The following is a 20,083-nucleotide window of genomic DNA, read 5'->3' on the forward strand; positions in this document are numbered from 1 at the left end:
TATTATGCAATACATTGTTGCCGGACAGATCTTTATTATGAGTCAGCTAAAAGTAATTGCATATTTACTGACAACACCTGCATTTATTCTGTTTTGTTATTGTATCAATATTATTAGATCACAACTTTTAATGCAAAAGAAGTTACCACAGTAGTGTTTTTGTGTGTTTTAAAGTTTTAATTAGAAGCAGTCTGACTCTGGACTATGAATATTTGTATTTGCATTCTAGCTGTCTTAATTGAAATGAAAAGTAATGGTAAAGCATGGGGTTTCAGATGGACTGAAGTGCAGTTGTCGTTGCAATCCATAAACCTATAAATGACATTTTATAACATAAATTAACACTTTTAAAGCATACTAAGCAGTTTTAAAATATAGAGTACAAACAGGAAAGCGTTACAAAACAGTACGTTCACAAACAGAGCACCAGTCAACTTCAACTATTTTTACATTGAATAATCAACTCAAATTTGATGTCATTCAACCCTTAGCCTGACGTTTAAACTACTGTATGTTTTAGAGGAGTACTAAGTATGGATTGTGGGATACTGTAGCTTGAATAGCCTTATATAAATCATTCTCGATTACATAACGAGGTGCAATATGAAGAAATGGTAGTATAATCTTTCTAAACCCTGTCTTTGAGACACCAATCAAAAAATAAATTGACCCCTGGAATAGAATTTTAACAATATATTCACAGAGATTGCATACCAGAATCAACCATAAGACATTACTTCAAGGGCACCAAATTCATAAATATTCTGAACTGAGGTTTGACAATATTAGTGCTTGATTTATCTAACACAGCTAAGTGAAAATCATCCTCGTACTTGTGACCAATGCTTTTAATGTGCATGCAACAGAAGCACTTTTACTGGACATTATATTAGACTTTCTGTATTTATATTTGACAGCTTTATAATGATTGACTGTGCACCTTCAACATCACATCACTACATCTTTTGGTTTTCATTTGTGTCACCAAGTTATAAGGGTAGAAAGGGCTTAATTAATCACATAGACATTATTAATATCTTTCAAAAATAAATCTGAGTAATATGTCTTCCACTGACTGTGAAAACTAAGTTCATGTCCTGTAGAGCATGGATAAAATTAAAAATATATTATTAAATTCATGTTTGTTGTGGACTTAATTGTTGAATCTGTAAAAAAATATATAATAATAATAATTATAAAGCTTTTTTCTTATTATTTCTTAGCTCAAAATGTTAGCTAAAAACAACAAAAAAGAACTGTTAAAAATGTTTTGGTTAGACAGTAATTTGAGCCATCCTTTTAAATGTCTGTTTTAGATAACAACATATCAGGATGTCTATGTGATAAATGTGGTGCTTGTAGAACAAGGATGGACAAGTCTGACTTTTCTAGACCAGGTCTTTTTTTGCAACCATGTTCTTAATTATCTAATGAATGCAATAAGACCTCCAGCCATGACCCAAAACAGTTAATTCATTAAATCTAGTTAAACTTGTTGTAGAATGGCCTTCTGGTTGTCCACCCCTGCATTAAAAGACAGCGGTTGGATGTATTCCTTAATATCAAGAGCATCAGAAGTCACCCACATACAGGTATGCCTAAATGTAATACAGTACTGTAACATTTCCATTCAACACCTTCTTTAGATATTGTTCATGGTTTGGTCATCTTCATGTGTTGTTATCCCTTGGATGTTAGTGTATGACAAACTTTTGGTAGAACAAGCGCTTCAACATAATGTCAATGAAGATCATTCAGTAGAAGAAAAGGGTCATTTGTTTTTATATCTTTGTGAGTGGCTATGTATGTTGCATTTAATTGGTTTGTGTTATTGCACCAAACTTTCTGCAAACATTACCTGTGATATGTTTATAATAAATTCATACATGGTTTTTTTTTTTTGTTTTGTTTTTTTCTGGTAGGCTCTGAGGACTGTAAGTATTCCAGGTTTCATTGATGTAGTCATGAACCTGAACGCCCCTGCTCTATTGGAGGATAATCTGATGTGGCAAGCCAAAAACACAGGGAAGAAAATGGTGTTATATGGAGATGACACTTGGCTGTGACTGTTCCCTAAACACTTTATGGAGCAGGATGGGACAACCTCATTGTTTTTTTTGTTTTGTTTTTTAAGGTTATAAATCAGTTGGTATGAAAATCAATTTTTAAAAACTTGCTAAAGACTCTAATTTTCAGTTTTGTGGCCAGACTTAACCTCCCACCATATTTCAGAAACTGTTAACAATGCATACTTCATAAATCCTTCAACTTTATAACCACAACATTTTTGGTAAACTCCAATTTACTTCATATTTACAAACCATTCTGTTGGAGATGCCATTACCCTTAAGAACATAAGAAAGTTTACAAACAAGAGGAGGTCATTCGGCCCATCTTGCTTGTTTGGTTGATAGTAGTTTATTGATCCCAGAATCTAATTAAACAGCTTTTTGAAGGATCCCAGGGTGTCAGCTTCAACAACATTATGGGGGAGTTGGTTCCAGACTCCCACAATTCTCTGTGTAAAAAAGTGCCTCCATAAATAATTTTTCAGTGGGATGCTTTGTTTTTGTTGAGTTCTAGTGAACTTTTTTTCAAATTTGGCAGATCTTCCCTGAAAGGTAAAATGAGTCAACAATTCAACCACAGACATAGAATTGAATTGAAATCCCACATAATCTAAATGTAGAGCCCTCTATGATATTTGTTTCTTGTAGTAGTGAGATTGTCAGATCTCAAACTAAGTATTGTGATGAGCCAGCAGGCTCAGTCATGCATTAATTGTAGCCTTGTTAACTTTAAGTGGACTCAGCATTGTGACCAATGGCGGGACACTTGTTGTTATAAACAAATAGGAATGGTCTGTATAAAGGTGATTTATTATTATTTTATTATTATTTATTTCTTAGCAGACGCCCTTATCCAGGGCGACTTACAATTGTTACAAGATATCACATTATTTTTACATATTATTTTTTATATACAATTACCCATTTATACAGTTGGGTTTTTTACTGGAGCAATCTAGGTAAAGTACCTTGCTCAAGGGTACAGCAGCAGTGTCCCCCACCTGGGATTGAACCCACAACCCTCTGGTCAAGAGTCCAGAGCTCTAACCACTACTCCACACTGCTGTGCAAGACTGCTGAGGGGTCGCTGACAGGGCTCGGGACTGCCTGTGGAACTGAAACAGACTTGGTCGAAACGAAATGAACGGAACTGAATTGTGCGCAGTTACGAGACTCTGGGGGGAATTGTCATTGAAGAGAAGTTTTCTTTTTGTATTTTTATCATTGTTTTATTGTGTCATTTGTGTTTACGTTTTCGCTGGGTTTATGTACAATTGTAAACTCTGGATAATTGAATACTGTTACCTACCTCATTAAGTGTATGTATTGCTGATCTTATTTTGCTGCTATGTTAAAATGCTTTGAATAGTTTATGAATTTCTAATACAACTGGGTTTGTAAACTAAATTAGGTCTGTGTTAAAACTCTGAACACGTTTTAAAATACTAATTTCAGCCTAATGATTCTGACCTCTTAATTATGTGCTTTTTGATTGAGTTTGGTATTGTATCTTGTTAATTATCCATGCAGCAGTTAACCTAACTTTAAATTTGGTATATTCATTGTGTTGCTTTGAAGTGTGTGATTGTTTTTCACTGAAATATTGTGTCAGTTGTGTGATTTTCTTTTGCTGTTTTATAGGTTGTATATTGGTTTTAGTTACATGTATTAGTTTTATTTGATTGCTTTTATATTAAAGGTTGGTTTACTGCTATATGGTAATTTAACTTAAAGCCTAGTTTTAATATATGGCAACTGATTTAAATATGAAAGTTGACTTAGTGTATAACAATTGATTGGATCAAGACACTATTTTTGATTATTGTAACTGTTTTCTATTGTTGTTCAATTTGCTTGTATTAATTTTATATACCCAGATTATTTTAATACCTTTCTTTTGAAGTAAATAGACTCTTTTACTATAGCTGTTTCCTGGTGCCTTACTCTGTTCCCTAGCTACTGTAATTATATAATATTCTGCTTCCAGGGTTATTTATCCGGACCGTCACGGTTTATCAAAGGTGGTGGCAGCTACACGCTACTCTGCTTCAATCCAGTTAGAACACAACCTAGCCAGCACAGGTTTCGTTACAGTATCTTTGGCTTTGATAAATATTGGGATTGGAAAACTTCAAAGGAACACCTGACTCTGGTTTTAGTGGTTTAGTAGAATAATGTCTTCTCAGCCAAATAACAACTAATGCCCTTGTATTCTGGAGGTGATCTCTTTTAGGTGCTTTTTTCTGCTCTTATAATGATCAAATGCTACTTTTGAGAAGAGTGTGTGGGGTGAAGGGAACACATTACACATTAAAAAAAAAAAACAAAGAACTGATACAAACTTAAATAATGTAATTTTAAACTTGTAAGGGGCTGAGAGTGAATATTTTTCTATATGTATCTAATTTGTTTGCTTAATTTCGCTCAGCATTGGTGCTACAGTATTACTAAGGGCACTTTCACACCTAGTTCACTTGCAAGTGATTCAAATCGTGGAACACATTTTTTTTCAGGTTTTCTTGAGGTTTACTTGTGCCTTTTTTGTAGCTGACCAAGCAAACGAAAACTGCAATTTTACTTTAAACACTTCAAATAAAACAAATGTGAAAATGGCATTGTAAAATGATGGCCGAAAAAATATACAATTTTGGTTCCCTTTCAATTAGAAGATGACCACCAACATGACTATGGGATATCCCTGCCCATTGGGTAGGTATCGCTGAGCTCTCTATATCAGAGCTGCCGATAGGCCCCTTCCTGGGATGACTGTCATCCTGAGGAAGCCATTTCTCTTTTTCCTTCTCAAGAAGGTACGGTAAGACCTCTATGTCTAGCTGAGCGTGTTGATAGAAAGAGCTTCTGAGTCGAGTTGTATTTCCCTTGCATTCGTGCTGAAAGCCGGCTTGCCACTTTCCTGGAATCACTGACTGTCTAATTTTGAGTCTCTTCTTCTGTCTTTCAGCAGCCTCCTCGCTTGTGTTGTAGGCTGCTCTGTCTTTTACTGTCTTTCGTGTGTGAGCGACTGACTGTGCAGTCACCCTGTGATTGATTGTCTATTTCTTTCTTGTCAGAATACAGTTCCTCCACGGGGCTAGGCCTTGCCGCATCCCTGGTGTCGAGTGATTCCCCCAGCCGCCATCTGGCAGCTGAAGTGGGCCTTGTTGTTTGGATACCGCTGCACGTCCCCAGTCTGTATTAGACAGCATGGCCCTGTTTTTCAAGGTCATGCTGTGGATTTGCTGCAGCACGGTTGTTACAACAGCCATCCAGCCGTGTATTCCTCCACAGGGCTCTGTTACAGTAAGATTTTTCACTTTACCATTTCCGCGTTTTTTTATTTGAAGTGTTTATAGTAAAATTTCAGTTTTTGTTTGCTTGGTCAGTTACAAAAAAGCACAAGTAAACCATCTAGTAATACAGCAATAATTTTTGTATGCTAGTGGTTAGTACACACAAGATCTTTAGACAGAATATTAATAAAGCCAAATACATCTCTCATAACAATATATTTAGCAAAAGTGATTGAGACTTAAATAAAAATATTCAAAACGAAAATGAAACAGCATGTTACAGCATTAAACTACAGCAATTGTAGGTTAAGGCAGTGGTTTTATGAAAAATCCAAAGTAACTGGTTTTCTTGTATTCGTGAAGCAATATTATTATTATTTATTTCTTAGCAGACGCCCTTATCCAGGGTGACTTACAATTGTTACATGATATCACATTATGTTTACATACAATTACCCATTTATACAGTTGGGTTTTTACTAGAGCAATCTAGGTAAAGTACCTTGCTCAAGGGTACATCAGCAGTGACCCCCACCGGGGATTAAAACCACGACCCTCCGTTCAAGAGTCCAGAGCCCTAACCACTACTCCACACTGCTGCTATTTTAGCAGAAGAAGCAAATCCAATGTGACGCAAGCAATTTCCATTCATCTGTTCGTCCGCAACCAGCAACATATAAACAGAAATAAATAGTCTGACCTTTACCGGTTGAATCCTCAGATTTTTAAACAGCAAGGCACGCAGCTCTGTCTCTGGCAATTCCTCAGCCAGGTAAATACTCCAGTTCTTCAGCCTCTCACTGGCCAGGAAAGCGCAGTACTGTAGATGTGTTGCTTTATTTCTGAGAAAGCAAAAATAAAACTGCTTTTGTTTCCCCTTTTGGTCTGTATAACTTCAATGTCATGCCTTTTGGACTAAAAAATGCTCCAGCAACATTTCAAAGAGTAATGGAGATAGTACTTGGAGAGTTGCGTGGCAAGATTTGTTTAGTCTATCTTGATGACATAATAATCTATTCCAAAAGCATTCTAGCACACTGGAAGATCTGCAATCTGTAATTAATAAGTTGAAGGCAGCTGGACTGACTTTAAACTTGGAAAAATCTCAGTTTTGCAAGACGGAAATAACATTTTTTGGACACAGTGTCAGATCAAGGTGTTCAGGTGGATCCTGAGAAAACTCTGGTGGTTCAGAATTATCCAGTCCCAAAGGATTTAAAAGCCCTTCAGAGATTTCTAGGAATGGCTGGATGGTACCGTTGTTTTGTGCTCTGAACCCTTAAATGCCTTAAAGTTTAGCTGGACACCTGAATGTGAAACTGCTATGAATATTCTGAAGAAACGGTTGACTACTACACCTGTGCTTGGCCATCCAGATCCCAAACTGCATTTTGATATTCAAGGATATATAAAAACACTTACTAAATCATGCAAAATGTTGGTGAAAGACAACATTCCACGGGAAAACAATGTGGCATTCAAAGTGTTAACCACATTCAAATGAACGTTTGTTAAAATAGCCGAAGCAATATTAAAAACAGAGCTGTTTACTTGGCCGTTTGTTAAGACCACTGACACAATCCTCACAAATAAAGCAACACATCTATAGTATTGTGCTTACCTGGCCGTTGAAAGGCTGAAGAATCTTTAGAGAAGTCAACTACAGTAAAACCATGAAATTCCTCATCAGATCCCTCATCTTGAAACATATCCATTATTTTTTTTTGCTGGAGTATATCCTGTAGACTCTTGTTTGGCCGAGTTAATTGCAAACCAAAATTCCACCAGATATTTATCCCACTTCTTATGTTGTTCAGCTAGATAGGAAGCAATCATAGTTTTCAGAACTTTGTTTATCCTTTCTGTGAAATGGGACTGTGGGTAAGCTGTGGTAAGTTTTTGAACTACTTGCCATTGCTGATACACTTGCTGCAAGAGTTCAGAAACAAACTGAGGCCCTCGGTCTGATAAAATTAAGAGTACCCCATCTTGTAAAGATTTCTTTTGCCAGGATACAAGCAATAGTTTCAGCTTTAGCTACACGCAGGGAGAATATTTCTACCCATTTTGCATAGTAGTCAAGTACAACCAATATTTGGGTGTTACCCATTGAACTATTTTTGTGAAGTTTTTGTGGTATAAATGGGATGATGAAGGGACTTGTAGGCAAGCAGGAGAATTTTGAAAGTAATGCTGAACTTTACAGGCAGCCAGTGCTGCTGGACAAGACAGGGAGTAATGTGATCATGTTTTTTTACATCTGGTAAGGATCCTAGCAGCGGCATTTTGAACCATCTACAATCAGCTAATGGCGTGTGACTGAAGACCACCATAGAGAGAGTTGCAGTAGTCGATTCAAGAGGAGATGAATGCATGACAGAGTATCTCTGCATCTGGAGGGAAAGGTAGGGATGGACCTTTGAGATGAGGTGGTAAAAGGAGGATTTGACTGTAGAGGAGATTTGGGCATCAAAGGAGAGGTTACTATCCAGAAGTACACCAAGGTTTCGTAAAGTGGGGGGAAGGCAGCAACAGACAGTTTCCGAGGTTCATGGCAGCAATATTGAGATTCTTGAGTTGAGTTTTTGATCCTACTAGAAGTTGTTCAGATTTGTTGGTGTTGAGCTGAAGAAAATTGACAGACATCCAGGCCTCTATGTCTTGGATGCAAGCTGAGAGCTGGACCATGGCAGAGGGACATCCAGGGTCCAGGTTTCAGATAACGCATTGAGTCTTCGGTAGTCAACATAGAATCTTTTAATTCAATTATACCTTTTTGCAACATTTCTTCAATTTGTTTTTTCACAAAGTCTCGCTTTGAATCAGATATTCGATATGACCTTTGTTTTATTGGTATTGCATTACAAGTTACAATCTTGTGCTGGAGGACAGACGTTCTCCCAGCTTCTGGTGTACAGACATCAGGGTTGTCTTCCAACATCACTTGTAGAATATCCTTTTGACATGAAGGTAAACTGGATTGCTCAACAGCTTTTTCAATCAAGTTTTTTTTTTTGTTCTATAGTGATCGCCACATTTTTGACTGTCATCGGTTGAACAGATGTATATAAAGAAGTACAACCATATGAAATCAATATTGCAACATGCCCAGCTCCTGGTTGAAAAGGATATCTGATTTAATTATGCTTAAAATGATTGTCCACTAGCATCAATTTGCATGCAATTCAAATATATGAAGTCAAGTCCAAGAACTAGCATAAAAGCTAGTTTATCAGATGGTAGCACAACAGTGGATATCTCCCATCTAAGACCATGCATCATCAGTTCCAGGTTCACAGTCCCAACTGGATAAGTGAGAATGATCTCTTCTTTATTTCTTGCTTTGCCTTTTCCTTCAGCATTGCACACACATGCATCTTGTGTTGAGCTGAACGGTCCTGTAGACGCATTTCATGCTGGCCCTTTATACTGTGGACATGACCGAGGTGGATGTGTTCCATTACACCTCCAGCAGAATATAACAGGGTTCCCATTGAAGGAAGATGGAAACATACCCTGCTTCTCTGTGGTCATCTTGAAAACAGAATTCAGGTGCTTTTACTCACTTTTTTCCTTTTCTGATCCTGTTCTTGCTGATGTTTCATATCTTTTTCAATTTGCCGTCCCAGGCTCACCAATTCAGTTACAGTGTTCACTCTCAGTTGGTTGGTAAGCTGGGGATTAATGTTTTTAAGAATATGTTTAATTATTTCTGCATCTGTAATATCCGACTTCCATCGGCTATACAAAGCCTGAAAGATAAAAACAAAATCGTGAATACTTTCTCCTTCTTCTTGTGCTCTTTTCCTCACCGTTTCTCCCATTTCATCTTCATAATCATCAGACAAAAAAGCTGTTAAAAATAGTCTTTAAATTGCTGCCAACTATTGACATTATCGCAGACCACCTCCCACCAGTCTCAAAAATGTCACTTAACCTCCTTGTGCTCCGTCTTTCGGGTGAGACGTAATTGTAAGTGACTCTGCAGCTGATGCATAGTTCACACACCCTAGTCTCTGTAAGTCACCTTGGATAAAGGCGTCTACTAAATAAACAGATAATAATAATAAAGTACACTGCATAATGTGGCTAGAATTTCATCATCAGTCACTGCTCGTAAAGCCAAAAAATCATGACATTTAGACACAGTACAGAACTGGATCAGAATCATCCTGATGTCTGCCATATGTAGGAAATACAAGCTTAATAGGTAGTTTCTGGTTTCTTAGTTCTGAATGCAAAGGCAACGAATTAACAGTTCCTCCCTCAGTTTGACTGGTCAAAGGATCTACATGAATTGCTTCATTTTTATTCAAATTAACTTCCAGATTAATCCTTTGCGGTCCATTTATTCAGCGCCTCTCAGGCGTATCAGGTCCAATTTATTTTCACACGCGCAGTTTATTTCAGACACGCTGTTTAAAATATTTTCACAGTAAAACAGGTTTAAAAGGCACTGCATATCAACAGGACACTCAGTACTGCATCTCCAGCCCCGCCCCACCCCTTGTTCGCTGTAGTAGTGCATACCGATAAATCATCTCCTGATCACTCGTTTTATCACCAAACTCCTCAATAATGCGATCCAAGTCATTATTTTATTACTATAACATCTAAAAAAAGCTCTGCAAATATCTGTGATATTCTTTGAGCACTGGATGCAGAAGCAGCTATCTTGTTTGTTTATGTCCGTGTTATCTATGTGATGACGGGACTATTTGTATTCATGAGATACGCCCCTTTTTTTCGGCTTCTCTCGGCTCCTATCGATCTCACTCGGCCATTGAATGGTTTTCTCGACTTTTTCCAGAGAAAAAACGACTAGAGACTTGTTTTTTACGTCTTTTTGATGATGTCGGACAGGGTCCGACATTGGACCGGAAAGGGAAAACCGCAAAGGGTTAATCACCTTCAGTTGAAGTATTTCATGACTTACTTTTAATTCTGTTAACTCTTTTTCTAAGTTTTACAATTTTAGCGTTCACCTCCTCTCAAACATGTTCTTTAAAACTCTCCAAGTACATGACAACTGTCGAAGTTGGCTCTGTAAATCGTCAGTACAACCTTGCAGTTCCTGTTTCATCTCAGTTTGCATTATATTTATAACATGCTCAAGATTATCTGATATTATTTTAATTACATTTTTATATTTCTCTTCAAAGAAATCCTCCATAAGCTGATGATTATGAAACATTTATTTCTAATCAGTCATATTATCATCTAAACTGTCTATTGTGCAGTATTTCTATCTGAAGACCCTTATACAATTCCTGTGTTTTATTAACAATCACCTTCATTTTTTCCATAGACCTAGCAGTAGTATTAAGATTATGACCTATATGGTGACTGGAAGGAAATGGGCCCAATTTAGGAAAATGTTCAGGGGAAACAGGCTCCAAATCAAAATCCAATAAATACTGTTCATCATTGTGATCCTGAAGCATTACTGGTTGTTGCAAACTCATTGTTATGCCATCATTACTCAAAAGACTAAGATTGAGAGTACCAAGACCATTTTGATTTATAGGTTCCATGTTTAAACTCATTATTAATACACAAAACAAAAACTCACAATTCCTAAATTAACAAATAGACCAAATCAAAAGTATAGAAAAGTTGAAGGATGCAAGTCCCTGTTCGGGCACCAAATCTGTAACGATTGGGGCTAACCTTTACAGCGTTTAATTTATGTTCGGGCACCAAGTACATAAGTATTACCAACATTTTCAAATAAAACCCCATTTAATATGTTACAGGGCTTAATATAACTTCTAAACATAGCATATTATCCTTGGCCTGTTAGTAAATAGGAAATAGGTACTTAATCAATTAGTCAATGAATTAGCATTAATCAATTAAGCAATCGAGAAAAACAATTAGCCAGTTATTCAAGCAATGAGGTTTATCGAAGATAATATTTATATGAGCTTAGAATCGAAACAAATAATGCCTAAGCAAGTTATACAAAGTTAGCTTTTCAATTTATCCGTGAACTTTAAACTGTTAATTTGCCCATTAGAATTAATGTAAATAGCAATATCAATACATATTGATTGCTTCAGCGGTTTTAACAAACTGACAAGTAAACAGCTCAGTTTTTAATATTGCTTAGGCTATTTTAACAAACAGCCAGACACGCAACACATTTCTGAAGGCTGCTTCGTTTCATTTGAATGCGGTTAAATGCAACAACAGGCTGCCGCATAGCCCAACACTGCCCAGATCAACTGTTGCCATTCTTCCCCTTTTTAAACTGAAACAGATACACCCTTTTTAAGTTTATCAAATGCAGTGAAATGAAACGTCAATGCCCAAAGCTGACTGACACATACACACACAGCCCACCCCTTTTAAAGGACATTGTGACAGAGATCGAATGGTTCTTGGTGTTAGATCTCCTTCTCAACCTGTGAGGGCACTGTGTAACAGGAACAGAGTACCCTTAACTAAATGGCACGACAATTTATTCCATAGGGTAGGTGGAAGTTGGTCATTTAGGAAAGGGACGGAGCTACGATATCCAAACTCAACGACTCAGACGGGAAACGGCATGGCATCCGAGGATTGGAGGAGCGGATGCGCTCGTTAACCTAGGGGTCATGAGCGAGGATATAAATAGGGGACATAGCGTACATGATTTGTTCCTTGGTGAATGGTTAATGTTGTAAACCTACAAGGAGTCTGTGTTGCTGTATCGTGAACCGTGAGTTTTGTCTTGTGTTTGTTAGTGTTTGTTAACTGTCGTCTGTTTTTTAATAGACTACCAGTAGCACGATCTGGAGCTGTAGGAAAAGCCAGCATAAATCCCGACATCACTTTCATCCCTGCATTTCACAGAGAACTGTATTACACCACTTGAACTTATTCACTATCACTAGGAACTGTGTTTGTGTTTTGTGTTTAGTGTTGGTGTGTAAAACTGGACTTTTGGTTACGGGTCAAACCCGGGGAATTACAAATACCGAGTGATACACGCCGCTGTATCACTCCATCGTTATTATTTACAGGTGTTTGCCATAAGGCTCTGGACATTGTTAATTAAATCAATAAACACCCTTGCACCTGGAAATCATTGTCTGTCTGTTTTGTATCCACTCAGCACTGCACTCAACTGTATTCACTCACCACTTTGCCACAGAGACGCACCAAAAGGCTGAGTGCTACAGTATAATCCCCCCTCCAACCTTCTCCACATTTATGCAACAAATTTAATTATAACCAGTCCCAGTATTACTCCAGCCACAGGTGTAATTCAATTCTTTCAGCAGATCTTGGGAACAATATATTATTCTGATCCCTCTCACACATCCATCCTCACTAATAACACTCATCCAAATATCTTTTTTTACTATTCTTGTGGAGGGTCTACTAAACTTTACTAACCCATTGTTACAACTAACATTACCATCAGTGGCAGAGGAATAGCTGGTGCAGCCAGTGCAACGGCACAGGGGCCCACTCACTCAGATGGCCCCGGAGGTGATGATATCCTTCACATTTAGAATTGCAGATGTTACAACCTTTTTATCCTCCCTTGTTCCAACACCACTATTCTCTTTTAAAAAAAATGTGAAACTGGATCGGAGATTTCCTTTAAGCTGATTGGCCAATACGAATGATTAAATACGAATGATTAAATCGTTGATAAAGGACCTCGAATGTCATCATAATCACTGTTTTAAATCAATCCGCCCTCAAATACGTAAATACAGTATTTTTTCTGCTCTTGTACACTCCCTCTGAATGTTGTCTGTCAATGGAGACTATTCTGCTTCTTTGCTGTCCTACATATCTATTTAAATTTAGTATAGCAAATAATGTAAAATAAATAATCGAGAATAGGGTTTGTTGTCAGTGGCAATACAGTAACCACAATACCATAGCAACTAGTCTCCGGTTTGAATGACGAGTTGAAATCCAACAACCGCACGCAGTCTGATTACTTTCAGCAACTATATTTAAGCACATCACAGGCATGTCACATCTCTTACCTAAAGCCAGGAGAAGGAGGCTTTGACTTTATGAACAAATTACTGAACAAACAGCACAATTTTCCACGGCCGTGAAAAACGAGACACGGCCCGTGACATTCATTCTGCACCGTGAAATCTGGACTGTTTTGTGTACTTTTGCCCTGCACTAAAATCCAATTAAGTTATATGTACTGTTACAGGTTCCTGATGCAATTGTTAGCTTGTTTCAATTTAAAAAAGAAAGCACATCATAAACTGGACAGGATTTATCGATTGACACTTGCCAACAGCCAATAACTGGGCTCTACTCACTGACTAGTAGACACGGGCATCCGGTGCGGGTTTAGTATGACCTACGGATCTCATCTGGTAGCACTGTCAGGTGAGTCAAATTAGACCTAAATTTTAAAATGAGTGTCCAAAATAAATCAAAAAGTGCTACAATCATTACTGCAGCGGATCATGTAAACTAATTTGGAAGCCAAATATGTACCAAATAGTAGTATGAGCAGAGACTTCACGTTTATATTTTTTAGCCTCTGGATATATTGTCCAACTACAGATCTGTCCCTAGTTCGGCGCTGTCTGTCAATTCTAACAAACGCAGTGGATGCAGAGGGAGCTGTGTCTAAAATATGGACAGGTATTTACACTGCAGAGACAGGGAATGAAGAAAAACAGCATTTCAGAATAGCTTTTGAGTTACTGTTGCATACAATGATGTTTAAAACCAGAACAGTTTTTTTTTTGTTTTTTTTTATAATAACAATAACAGAAACGCAACAATCATAGAGCGATCCTCTGCATTCCAGTTCCATTTTCTTTTAGCGTTTCTACTTTGTTAGTCCCATGCTTTTGTTAACCTCAGGGCTTTAAATGTTTATATTTTGCCGGTTTTAACTACATGTTCCTACTTTGTTACACCACCGTGAAATTTAAGATTTTTAAAATGTTATGACCGTGATATTTACGAAAATGTACTGTGAATTTGGTAGGGCCCTACCTATACTGTGTCGTGTATGCTAACATTCTGAGAATGAAATATTGTTAAATACTGAACACTTGACTTGGCATGTAGTTTTATATTTATAAACAAGTGGTACATTCAAGTTTGGGAGGGCCCACATTAAGGTCCTGCAACGGGGCTTCTTTCTCTTCCTCCGCCACTGATTACCATTACCATTCATTTCCTGACATTCACTTTAGAGATATTCAGCACTACAGTAAGTCATTCAGATTTTGCATTGTTCACAAACATGTCCAGAGTAGGTGACAATATTATCCTGTTGTCAGGCATTGGTTCTTCAGCAGAACAGCAGTTTTCAATGGTCCCGTTGTCACAGCATTCACCCTTTCTATCCTATCATCCAAAATGTTGTTATCCACAGGGACCACTGTCACAGACGGTTCTGGCACATCCCTTTTGTGCTATAAGTCATTAGATCCTTTTGCATGGAAGGCCTCGGATGCAAGGGTGTGCAGTTCTTTGATGGACACAGATTCAGTTAAAATGTGTTTGCCCACAGATGATGGGAATGAGAATGTAGCGATGGGAGCCCTGCCAGCAAGATTTAAGTTTTTGCAGGTATCAGGCTTTTAAAGACTGTCACCCACACCTGTGACTCACTGTGAGCAGAAACTGACCCAAGACTGTCACAGTTACTGGAAGCAGGCTGATCTTTGGGATACCAGTTGAACATTTATGAAATTGCAAAAAATATTGGAATGACTGTAATGTGTTTTAAAGAATATGAAACCAGTAGAAAATATTATTAGCAGATCTGTGTAAGGCCTGTGAGAAGGAGTTCACTGCATTGAAGGTCAGACTGACCTGCTGAAAGTTCCAAACCTCTCTTATCAGGCAAAAGCATCTTTTTTTAATTTGAAGTTTATTTGATCTTTTTTAATTATGAAGTTTATTTGATCTTCAAACAATATCTCTTATTGCTCTCAATAACTATACTAAATTAGTCGGCTTGCTTATCAGTGTAGTTTCCAAGCCAGTCTCACTCCCTTCTCATGTCGTTGTTACAAAGGTGAATATTCAGTGCAATTATACATTTAAAACATAAAAAAAGACTAAACTCCTTATCTTTCCTTTTTTGGCAAGACGCCCAGAGCACATTGAAATGAAAGCCAAGAAAGTTAAAAAGAAAAATTATTCATTGTACTGTCCCTTCTTTTAATTTTAAAAAAGTAGACACTATATATCTATTCTTCAGCTGCTATCATTGCTTGGTGTGTGTACAGCTCATTTTCTAGTTCCTTAATCTTAGCTCTGCATCTGCTATGGTCGAGCTTTTCTCCTTTATCGGCACACCCTGCACTTAAAGCACGGATGTACTCTCAGTTCATCATTCATTTACTCCGTCAAAGACTCTTGACAATCAAATGTCTCAGCCAAAGCAACAAATATTTTCCTTCCCTATTAATGTAGGGTATTTGGTATTATTGCAAACTAAAAAGTGTTTTGTTCATGCCAGTTCATTTTGCTAATAAATCTATTTGTCATGTAGAAAAAGATTAGCCTTAGAAAAACAGAGGCATGAATCACTGCTGGTCTCCCAGTTTAATAAGGAAGCTGCAAGGTTGTGGTATGTTTTCTAAAATAGAGACAGAAGCACCAGTGTCAATCATAAAATGTGTGGCACTAACACTTTTGCAATATAAAAGTCCTTGCTTTCATTACTGTTCCAAATAGTATTACCACTTTGTAATTTAAAGCTTACTATTCAATTCATGCAACAAATAAATAAATAAAACCACATCTGGCTTCACTTATAATCATTACAGAATTACAAGTACACCTCAATAACACAATTAAGTTTTCCTTAAATGTTTTTTTTTAACAGAATAACATTTATGTATAATTATACTCTAGGTCAGCATTTCTCAAACTGGGGGTCCCTACCCAAAAGGGGGTTGCATGGCTGTAGGGGGGGTCTCGTGATCACAAAATGCTATCATAACTGTAAGCACAGGTATTTATTAAGGACTCTGATGCAGACGTTAATCAGTGAAATGGGTTTTATTTAACCAGAAATAGGCTTTTTATTCTTGTACAATTACCATCTCTTGCAACAGTTCAACTTTCTCTCACATCGCCATCTTAGATCTCTCCGATCAACAAGACAGGAAAAAGGAAGTAACGTCCTGTCAATGTAATGCAGTAAACTAAACATCTCTACTTTTAGAGTGAGTCCCCTTAGCGAAACCCATAAGGTTTATATTACAAAAATAGAAATGACTGATTCTCTTATATAAAATATATGAATAAAACAAAATAAATGTGGTTCATCTAATAACAAACACACTGCTGCTATACAGTGCCTTGCATAAGTATTCACCCCCCTTGGACTTTACCACATTTTGTAGTGTTACAACCTGGAGTTAAAATGGATTTAATTGGGATTTTTACCATTTGATTTACACAACATACTTAACACTTTGAAGGTGCAAAATATTTTTTTATTGTGACACAAAAGTTAATTAAACAAAAAAAAGACATTTGTTGGTTGCATAAGTATTCACCCCCCGAGTCAATACTTGGTAGAAGCACCTTTGTCAGCAATTACAGCTGTGAGTCTTTTTGGGTAAGTCTCTACCAGCTTTTGTTTTGTGCACAGCCCTAAAAAGCGTCGGTTCTCCCCACCCACCACACACTGCGAGCAGTTTGAGTGACAATGTGCTTGGTGGGAAGGTAAGTGGAAGTGAACTGTCTGTATAAAAATCATATTTGTTATAAAAGTAACTTAACATGTTTGTTTAAACCACAAATACGTTATATTATTAAAGCAGAAAAAGCTTGAAAAATAATAATGGTAAATAGAAAACGGATCTTGTTCTGTAGGCTTTTTTTGCACATTTTCTTACTAAGCCATGCACACTATGACACAGACTAGTATAGTTACAAATAAAATGTAGAAAAAAATGGGGCAATAGCAGTCTATTAATGCTTGTTTTTGGTTCGGTAGATTAAATCCAATAATTTCTTTACTCAGTTTTTCCAAACTAACATGTAAAAGTGTGGCTGTTTTGCTTAATACCCTCTTTTTTGATCCACTGGGCTGGCGGATTTTTTTGTTTGTTGAGTAAACAAGTCTGAGATGAGCCCGTAACTCAAAACGCTGTATTCTGAAATTAGTGTTAATTTAGGTAAGGTACTGGGAGTCTAGAATTGGTAATCAGGTTTGTGAAACCAGGAGGGTTTCTTTGTACTACCCTCTCCTGTGTTGAAGTACTGTAAATGGAAGTGGCTACTGTAAATAAAAGTGGTGTTTATATGTGTTGTGGTTGGCAGGGATGGGGTTAATCCCTAGCTCTACCAAATACATGTAAGAATGTGGCTGTTCCCAAATTAGATAATTGGTGTTAATTGGGAACAGCCACGGAGAATAAAAAGAGAGGACTGCCAGGGAGCTGCTACTGTGTTCAGCCAAGGAGCGCTGTGTGTCCAGAAAATAAGGTATTGTGTAGTTATACCTGAAATAAATGTGTGTGACCGGTAAACAGCTTAGCTGTCTGGTGGTGTTCAAAGTTAAAAGAGTGTTTATGTTGAGTAAACGGCTTAGCCGTCCCAACCCTTTAGTTAATAAAAGCTGAGTTTAGTTTAGGTCTCCGAGTGGAGATAGGCTTTTGTTTTTGTTGTTTCAGTTTCTGTATATAATAAAAAATGCATGAACGTGCTTTAAAAAGTACCGTTCTGTGTCTGGGTCTGCTAATTTAAAGGGTGAAAACGAGCCTTGGCCAAAGGCCTTTGTTACAAGTGGTGGCAGTGGTAAACGCTCCCCCTACAGACCCAGCACGGAACTAAAATAAAAATGTTAGGAATAGAAGAGCTGATAAAAGCATTGTTGCAGTTGACTACTGCACAGCATAAGGCAAACCGCCTGTATAACAAGAGGCCAACCGGGCCCATCTTAGAGAGATGGAAGCTGCTGCGTTATGCAGAGCCAGAGGGAGGAGCCCCGCCATCTCCAAAGCCTGTTCAGGAACTGGAGTTGCCTGAGCAGAAACCAGTGCTGTTGCCGGTGTCGGAACTTGAGTTGGTGTTATAGAAAAATGGAGTGGCCTGCACCAAAACAAGAGTCACCTGCACCAGAGGGACAGACCCAGAGGGAGAAGCTCCGCCATCTGCAGAGTACGAGGAGGAGCTACAGGATACAGACAGAGGTACAGGGCTAAAACGGCCGCAGCCGTATATTTATTAAATAATAAAACAAACACGTTTACAAAACACAAAGAAAAAGGCACACTGGCCAAAGCAAAACAAACCATATCAAACGTTACTAAAACGAGTACCATTCAACCTTGCAGTCTTTCTCCTAAGCTCTCCCTTTAATGAGCCTGGAGTGGGTCCATTTATATTCTGTGGCTGGAGTCTTAATTACTTATTAATCAAATAATTACCTTATTAAGGCTCCAGCCACATTCCCACAAGATTTATAGGGATGGGGATTTAACCCCATCCACACCAACTACACATTATACGTCTCAAATAATAAATAATAATGATGGACGGTTTCCGTCCACCCGCATAAAAGCATCTGTAATAATAATGATGATAATACAAATGAAAATAATTATACATAAATAAATAAATATGCACAATGGGAGTGCACCCTGTCACATGGGCATAAAGAGGGGTGGTTATATTTTAATGGGGGGGGGGGAGGGGTAAAAGAAAGGGGAGGAAGGTGGCCTTGGAATGGCCTGGTGTGAAGGGGAGGATTTGTGACAGTGGTGTTTATATGTGTTTTGGTGGTGGTTGGCAGGGATGGGGTTAATGCCTAGCCCTGCCAAATACATGTGAGAATGTGGCTGAACAGCCACAGAGAATAAAAAGAGAGCTTGAAGCACCATTAAAGAGAGGACTGCCAGGGAGCTAGTACTGTGTGTTCAGCCAAGGAGTGTTGTGTGTGTTCAGAAAATAAGGTATTGTGTGTTTATACCTGAAGTAAATAATAATAATAATAACTATAATTTATTATAGCACCTTTCACACCAAGGTGTCTCAAGGCACTGTACAAAACAATCAACAACAATTAATTATTAAAAACATTCTATAAATACATAAATAAATAAAATACAACAAAATAGGTCAATATAAAAATACAATCAATCATAAAAGTACAATACATTATAAAAAACATTGCAGATAGATTGTTAAAATAACCTACAATGTGCTATTTTTTATATGTATACATGCCAGTTTGTTATCTCTACCTCCGCTGAGTTCACAGCAGTATGTATTTGAATAGAATATTGCTCTTGAAGGCTTGATATGTGTTATCCAAATATCTATTATAATCCTATCAATTCCTTGGAGATCTGGCTGTCTACGTAAGCATATATAGTCTGCTGTCTTATAATATTACTATTACAATAATTTTTCGATGTGTTGATATTTTTGCGTTTTTGATTTGAGAGCAACTACAGATATATTTGCCTTGGCATCAGAAATTTGGAACAACTTAACTGAAAACAGCATTGCCTGCTTCAAGCTAAACATAAAACATTACATGGACAAGCAGCTGTTTCCAACAAAAGCACGGTGTCGCTGGACACAATACATGTGAAACAAACCTGTCAAATTTAGGATCAAGTTTTGGCTGGCAGCAGACACTACCCCTACCTCTGCAAAGATGAAACTCGTCCAGCTGGTCAGAGACTGGGAGACAATGTGGTACTTAGGCTGATGTAACTGTACTTGGGAAAAGGGATGAATGTTACCAATGACAATTTTAATGTA

The 20,083-nt window shown here is 37.5% G+C and overlaps 1 pseudogene; it reads left to right on the forward strand.

The window, feature by feature from the left end:
- Nucleotides 1–20,083, forward strand: part of LOC117409104 (GPI ethanolamine phosphate transferase 2-like) — a 91,922-nt pseudogene that overhangs the window by 19,760 nt on the left and 52,079 nt on the right.

Source organism: Acipenser ruthenus, chromosome 2 (genome assembly GCF_902713425.1).
Source record: "Acipenser ruthenus chromosome 2, fAciRut3.2 maternal haplotype, whole genome shotgun sequence".
Classification (NCBI taxonomy): Eukaryota; Metazoa; Chordata; class Actinopteri; order Acipenseriformes; family Acipenseridae; genus Acipenser; species Acipenser ruthenus.